The 8,092-nt window shown below is 41.9% G+C and overlaps 1 long non-coding RNA gene across 1 annotated transcript in view; it reads left to right on the top strand.

Moving 5' to 3' along the window:
- The window catches only part of LOC146599008 (uncharacterized), a 20,485-nt gene continuing 12,393 nt past the window's right edge, over positions 1-8,092 (top strand). The window contains exons 1-2 of the long non-coding RNA XR_014895156.1: positions 1-42; positions 555-639. This is a non-coding gene — a long non-coding RNA (uncharacterized LOC146599008). The remainder of the gene's footprint in view (positions 43-554; positions 640-8,092) is intronic.

Below are 8,092 nucleotides of genomic sequence, written 5' to 3'. Positions count from 1 at the left end.
GCCGCTCGCCCGCAGCCCCTCTCCGTGCGCGGCGCGGGGGAGGTGAGTGCCCGTCACGGCGGCGACCGTTACGAGTCCCGACATGGCGCCGCGGGGTGTCGGCCGGGGCGGCCGCCGCGGGCCTGCCCGCCCCGGCGGCCTTACCCCAGAGCCAGACMGCATCCTCGGGGTGGGCCGCCTCGTCCCCGCGGGAGCGTCTTCCTCCTGGCCACCGGCGCACGGCAGAGGCAGCTCTCCGGCCAAATATTTCAGTTTTCTATTTAAAAACAACAACAACAATAGRAAAAAAGCCCCGCGCGCAGGTAGAGGCCAGGAGGGGCTCGGAAGCTGCCTCTGCCTCAGCAGCGCGCAGGGATGGAGGCAGGGGAAGATGAGCCGCCAGCCACAACCTCCTGGGAAGCCTCACGAACACCCTCCGACCGGGCTGTCGGGGGGACCCAGGGCATGAGAGCAAGACTATAGAGCCAGGCACATAAAAAAAGAACAGAAAGAACACCCCCAAACCTCCCCCAAATCCACATATTAAAAAGTAAATTCCTTCCCGCCCCTTACAGGTGACCAGCTGAGTTTCTGAAGCAAGTGATGGGATTACAGTCATCGCYATAATGCAGAGCAACAAGCATTACAAGCGCGTTTAAGGTAACATGGGCAATTCTGTTCTTCAAGGGACCTACAACCAAAGAGGATTTAACATTCCCTCTTCYGTCTTGCACAAAAAGGCCAGGCTGGATTTTGATATATTTTCCCTACARCTTTGATGTTGCAGGAACAAGCTCCTTTACTTCCAAGTAATAGACAACATAACCAGTTCATGACATTTTTGCCCTTAATCACAGAATTGGGTAACCTTTTGTAGCTAAAATAAGGGAATTGTCTTCTATAGAAGAAAACCAACCCAAGAAGGAAACAGATGTTAGGCATGATGAGACATTATTATAAACAGGGATTAAAAATAATATACAAGTTACAACACACATTTTGACTACATCTATTTTGAAAGGGTCTTAACAGAAAGACTATGTTAATATAAATCCATCTTTTAATGAAAAACTAGAAAGAAGCAAGAGAACCCAGTAGCTGTTAGGAATGTACCAACTCAGACAGTTTTTCCTTTAATATCTTAGCCTCTTGTGGTCTTTCTCATGTCAGAATACCTAGAAGCATTCAGCTTGCATCAGCAGATTTGTTCTGTGTCAAAATATGCGCTAAGGAGGGCAGTCGGCAGTGCTGTACTGCTGTTCAATGGGGACCTGAGGCTTTTCGGTGTCCCACTGATTCAATCCAGGAATTCTGCTTTCACAGTCAGCTCCCAGACAGTGTTGAAATACACACACACACACCACACCACATAGAGGTCAAAAGTAAGCAGACCTTAACTTCCAGCTGAGAGCAAGCAAAAAAGAGGAGGATGGAAAACAGACAGAACTTTTAGCATTATAAGGAAAGGTCTGTTTTGTTATTTTCATTGTAAAGACCTATTTCCAAGGATGTAGCATTCACCATAACATTTTTCCACATATTAAAACTTGATGAATACACAAGAAATTTGATTTTCCAGATTTGCTATGGGCTCCCCTCACCAATTAAAGAATCTGCTACAAACCYCTGTCTCTTCCTTGGGAACCCTGATAATGCCCCATCAGAGAGCTAAGCTGATGAATGCCACATGAATGGAAATCAGCTGACAGGACAAGCACAGTTCTTTTGGCTAACAGAATGCAAGATAGTTTTAAAACACTTCTCTCAAGTGTTTTGTTCCCAACCAGCACAGTCTAGTTCCAGCCCCTTTTTCCTAAGCTACATCTGTTGTAGGACTAACCATCTGTGTAAGATGCTAGCTCTTGGAAAGCTCCCTCTTAGGCATGCSGTACAGTGGAAGGGGCTTGTGTAGCATATTGACAGGGCAGCACTCACTTTAAAGAAAGTCTTTACAGTTATATTTACATCATCCATTTAAAATACCATTTGCATGAACTGCAAAGATTAATTACAGTGCTACAACTGTTTCATAAAGGCATATCTGGACACACTTTTGATGGCTACATTAAAACAAGTTTATGTTGAGTAGAAAGATGGAACAATACACCAAAGCCACATTCCTATTTCAGTCCTCTCAGCAGCACCAGCATCATTGTTGACCCTGATCATCAGAGTTCATAAAAAGCCAAGATAAATGGATACGTCTTATAATACACTATTAATGAGAGGAGACTAGAATTACTGTTTTAAGAACACTGGCTTCACACTTGGGATAGATTTTACTCTAGGTGATTTGCTGGAGCCAAAGAAGTCTTGACAACCTAGCAGTTAAGGACTAGTCAATGCTAATCCCTTTGAAGTCAACACAGCAGGTAGCCTAGAGAGGGGCAGCCAGCAGTTGCTGGCCTCATCTAGGAGCTCTCATCCACATTAGCAGTAATTTCTGAGCAGACTTCAAACTTTGCTGCCTTTGAACTGAACAGCCTGGGACTAAGACACAAAYGGTTGTGACAAGATCTGCAATGGAGACTTCAGGACAATCTAAGGGCAGGAAATCATATCATTATTTAGTACTGTAACAGAAAGACCTAGAAGGCTGTAGTGCAGAGTGTAGCAAGCCTTTGAGGTCTTGARCTATTTCTGAGGGTAAATGTGTGGATGCTTTTAATTCACAGAAGTTAGAGGTGTCACTAGCTCTTGTTAAGATTCCCAGTAGTTTTCCAGTCATTGGTTAGGAAGAGGATTAAAGACAGAAAAAAAGATGATATTCACTTCTACACATAGACATTAAAAAAGACAGGTAATAAACCTATGTTTACAAAACTTAATTCCTCACAGTAAAGATTCCAAGATTTCTCTGAAAGTACAAATTGGAAATGATGTCAAGATGATATCCTCCTCTCCTGTTCACAAAATGTCRTAGCAACTACATGACTTGTCAAGCAAAATCAGCTTTTTTTTTGGTCCCTCCTGAGATATTTTACTGACCTGCATCTTAGTCCTGACTGGTAAATAACAGTAATTTCATATCTGTGAAATAATATAGCGTGCTAAAAGTGCTCATCTGCCTTTTCTGTGAAGAAAGGGTTGGGCATTAGAATCCAGAGGTAATTTTTCAAGTAATAGTCATCTCTGCAACTCTTAAACCTRTAGCATTATGTTGCCTTTCTATACTGAGGCATTAGCAAGTATCATCAAAACAGGCATGCAACAGTCTTAACAGAAATATGCTTGAGCTTGCCAGATATCATGATCTCTTGGATTAAAACTGCATTTGACAGAGGAGAAAGTCCACAGATCACATTGGCCCTTGACAGGGGAGCTGAAAGGAACTCAGTCAGCATGGATGGTGCTTTTTCTCCTTGCCGTTCTGTGCTCAGTTCTAAGAGGATCTTGTGAATCCAGTCAAGCTGCTCTGAGACACACAAACATCCCCTCCATTATAAACTTTTAAAAGTGAAATATGAATATGAAGCCTTGAACTTTAGCATTTAGGCAGTTTCTGACCAATAGTAAGGAGGAACCAAATTACCAACAATTATTTTGCAGCTGCCCATACTGAGACTTCTTGATCTCCTGGCCACAGCAAAATAGGTCTGTGCAGGATACTGGCGTGCTCTAATAGGCCTCTGTGGTTTCTGCTGTTTTGGGATTATTTTGTTTTGTTTTTTAGTTTGAAAGACAGTTCCTCCAGTTCCTTATGAAACTACACAAAAGCCATTTGCTATCAGCACTCATATGCACACAAYTAGCCACTTCCTCATTCAGATTTTGTTTCACCAAAGCACTTAACATACTTATCTCCACTTGTACTCAGTAAAACTCCTTGGAATGCTTATATTTAAGCCTGCAACTTCAACAGATTTTTAGCATCATCTTAAGTGATCTGTCCTTTATTAAGGTATCACACACCACTTTCACATGGTGTGAGAGTGCAAGTCTTGATCTGGGCACTGAGTTTGGAGACTTGGCCTCAGTTCTCTTTTTTGCCACAGTGTGCCTATGTGATCCCAGGTGAGTGACCTTACCCGTTTCTCAGCTTCCCATTTGTAGAAGGGATCTCTCCTACCTTGCAAGATGAGGCACGAGGGCACCGCTGGGTGAAGGACCTCTGGTAAAGGTCACTCACTGTAGCTATGAGCATCACTGCARTCACAGACTCAGCATTATTGTTTCTGTGCAGGATCAGGAACACAATATCTAGGAGCTGTACCAAAGGAAAAGAAAGCAACTTTATTGTAATACATTTGTACAGTTCTTAAATGCTACAGATAAAAAATGCTGCAGGACTCTGGTGGGTGAGGAGAACAAGCCCAAGAGCAGTCAGTTCTGTCTACATGACTGTTCCTCCTGCAGCAACGCACATTCGTCAGCAAATTATCTCCTGGATCCCCACATGCACTTACCCATCTTAGACAGATCACCACAGCAGACTGATGTTTCCACCGTTACGAGGGATGTGGTCACTTTAAGGCACCAAGAGTCTGCACCACCACCCTGCTGTGCTGCACAGCAGAGGCAGGACAGGGCTCTGCTCCCTTTCACTCTCTAAAGTCAGGCCTGCTATTCCACTTAAGCAGGGTGATCACTCACAGAGGGAGGGYGTGATTGCTCCTAGGCGTATGTTTGGCTGCTGCCTCAGGAAGAAAAAGCTGAAATAAATACATTCGGCACATTCCTTAGCTGCGTATATTTGCCACTGTTGAAAGACAGGCCTGATGGCAGAAGAGACATCTGTTATCTCTAATCTTTTCTGATGGTTTCAAAAATTGAGAGTATCTTTCTCATCTCTAGCTGCCAGCATATATACATCCTACTGTGCTTTCTTCTGCCTTAGAGGCTCAGTGAGAGTCATATTAAAGAGTCATATATAAGCATCATTATGAGACTGTACCAGTAGAAACAAGCAAAATCAGAGYGCTGCATGGATTTCAAATAGGGCAAACACTTCTGTTCAGCATAAAAGAAAGCCACAGTAGGAGAGTGGGCAAGGGGAACAGCAGGGATAAATAATTACTGCTGTCACCATTTCCCCCTCTGAAATGCTAAAGAGCATGGGGACAGTGGTGGGGCACCTCAGAAGATGCTGCAAGCTGCCTGTCATCTCCCTCTTGGAGTCCTCTCCATTTTGTTTTGGTACACTTCATTTTTACAAGATAGCATATATTTTTTTCTCCCCCAAAGAAGCTTTCTTCGTACTACCTCATTAAGTTATTTTTTCTCCTAGATTGTTTAATATTTACATGCAAAAAAGAAGCACAAACAAAACAAATCAATCCACAGATAAGGGCACAGAGGGGAGAAGAGGAGGGCATAGTAACATCTCTTACCCAGATGCAGGCCTCTTGTCATTTCAAAYGCTTAAATTATACTTCTGCAGACATGCTGTTGAGGCATAGAGACACTTAGACATATGATGCAATTRGAAACTATGAATTTGAAGCTGAAGTCATAGCTATTGTAGCCTTCTGCTGTGTTAACCAAAAGGATTAAACACTCCCCCGCTATAYGTTAAGGTATATTTACAGTTCATCTTAGCTAGCACCTCTCTTGCAGAGGTCCATGTCCTGCTGAGGTGAACTAGTACTRGGTATCAAAATCAGGAGAAGAATTAAAACCAATGACTACTGGACAAGCTAAACTGGGGCAATTCCTTTCTGGTTACCTGAGACTAGAACTGCATCTACACAAAAAAATGAGGATTTCACTGACAGCAGCGGCAATAGAACGACACCAGCTTTTCTTGGAGTAACATGTGAATGGCCCATGAAAACCTGTATCTATCCCTACCACAGATCCCACACAAGACTGCAACAAAATTTTCAACTGTTTGTCACATAGCCTCATGCTTCATTTAGAAGTCAAATATACCTGCAGGAAAACAGAACAAGTGAAAAAAAGCCTAAAATGATTTTTCTGCTGCCTTGTATTACATGAAGAAGGCTGATTAGATTTGGGTTCTTTTCCTGTTTGAGGATTTTMTCTCTTGTGCTTTCTTCCTGTGAAACACCAAGTCTTCTGATTCTGCTTGAACTTTCTCTTAAGAAGAATAAAAAAAATGGACACTTCCTCCCACTTTTGTACAGCTGCTGGCCTGGCTGTAGAGTCTGGTTATCTTTACTGAAACAGACTCTGTACTAACCATTTCTAAGGTATTGCGGTTAAAAAAGGGTGAACAAAAACAAGGCAGTGAGAGGAAAGTTCAGTATTTAATTTTCTCAGCCTCATTCCATTTATGGGTATATGCAAGGTCTGAAATCTCCTGTGTCATTAATCACTAGTGGAATCATTTAGGGAAAACATGAAGAGAAGATAAAAACAAGAGAAAAGCACTTTTAGRGTTTCCTCATGCATAGTTATAAGCATGTGTGAGTATAAAGTGCTCAAATCTTTTCTCTCCYCCCCATCCCCAACTCAGGGCAACAGTCTTTGGAATTAAAAGCAGCATCTTCCAGTAATTATGGTCAGAAGCAATCCACTATCTTTGAAGTTTTATTTATTTAAATCCCTATTTTTCRCTGACTTGCATTTTAAAGCAGTCTGACCTTTCAAGAACTTAGCAAACACTGTGCTGAAGTCCTTCCTGTTACATTGAAGGATGCTGTGTACCCCTTTGAGTGCAATATCGGGTAACTGTGCTAGTTACATGTATCTGATAATTCACACTCATAGAAGGATGTCATTGATAGACTTCAAATGGACACTCCTGGGCAATTAGAACAAACACCACACTAGCCACGCTGTGTAGATTCATTTCACCTAAATAACATATCYTACAGCAATTAGTTATTTGCAATCCCTAGCTTTGAAATCTTTCTTCTATGCTCAAGACCAAAACTATTAAGTCTTGCATTAAAATTAAAATCCAAAATTCTAATCACAATCACATCAGAACAYTCTTATTATTTTATGATAAGAAAATTTCATGCCATTGGTCTTTTCACTTCTCAGCACGTGCACAATATTAATTTCTGCCCTGTACTAGATACAGACAGTGGGACACCAATGGATACATTCCAGTAATGTAGGAACTATCAGCCAAACAAATAATTTTAGAAAGAAACATCCAGGTCAGTTGTCTAACACCAGTSATGGAAGTGAAGAGCAGCCCACAAGCTAAGTTAGCTAAGGCTCCACATCAATCCACCCTCAGTGGGCAGAGAGGAAGAAAAGGCCTGAGCCTCTCTCAGGACCTAGCAAGTCTAATACCAGCTCTGAGACCCAGGTTAAATCTGGAACTGTTGTACCAGCAAAATCGTTTTTCGGAACTCAATTCTATTTTTACATTGTCTAAAAGCCAGCTCCAGATTTCATTTTTCAGGTTACATGAAACAAGAAATCCTATCCCTGAAGTTGCATTTAATTAGAAGGGGTGGAGAAGCATACGGTGACTAACATGAAGTTGCTACCAAGGAGGGAACAGCACTGTGGTAGTTTCCTCTTTGATGTTAGGGTTTAACTCATAATCCAAAGGGAGGTTTTTTTCTGTTTTTTTTTTTCCCTTCTGTCAGAGAAGCTGTGGCCAAGAGCTTTGTGGGGAGAATGATGTGACAGTGGATGTCAGTAACATTATTTTTGGAGGAATGCTGGAAGTCTGGATTAAATTCAGATCTGCTGGATGAAAGCTAATGGAAACATAAATCAGTCTARCAGACTGTAGTCCATGCTGCTTTATGGTTAAATATAAAACACAGTCTGCACAATATATCCCCTTTTAGAAAGGGAACGCTACACTAGGACCTTGMAGAATGAAGGACCGAAGTAAACCGGTTAAAATATCTGAACATGCTAAAATGCAGATAAGAATCTACAATCTGTTTTAAGAAGAGCAGAGGTAGGGGAACAAACAGAAGGAGGCGTATATTATGTTAAGGGCTTATTTCAAGCTAGTTAGATAATTATAGGCCAATGTTAGAACTGGTAGATGTTCAAATTCTTCCTCCTAGATAAATCATAAAAAGGCCTTTTATACTCTTTTTTCCATAGCAATATTTGGAAACAGTAGATATCCAGTATTCAAGGCAACATGACAAAGCCTAGCGCTTGTCTGTGCAGACTGAAGGGACTGGCTGGGCTCAGCTCATGTGTCTACACGTGGAAGGCAGAAAGCCAG

The sequence above is a fragment of the Rhea americana genome, unplaced genomic scaffold (assembly GCF_003343005.1).
Source record: "Rhea americana isolate MKP2758 unplaced genomic scaffold, rheAme1 scaffold_15, whole genome shotgun sequence".
Lineage (NCBI taxonomy): Eukaryota > Metazoa > Chordata > Aves > Rheiformes > Rheidae > Rhea > Rhea americana.
Note: the sequence above shows the minus strand (reverse complement) of the source record. Positions and strands in the feature narration are given on the sequence as shown.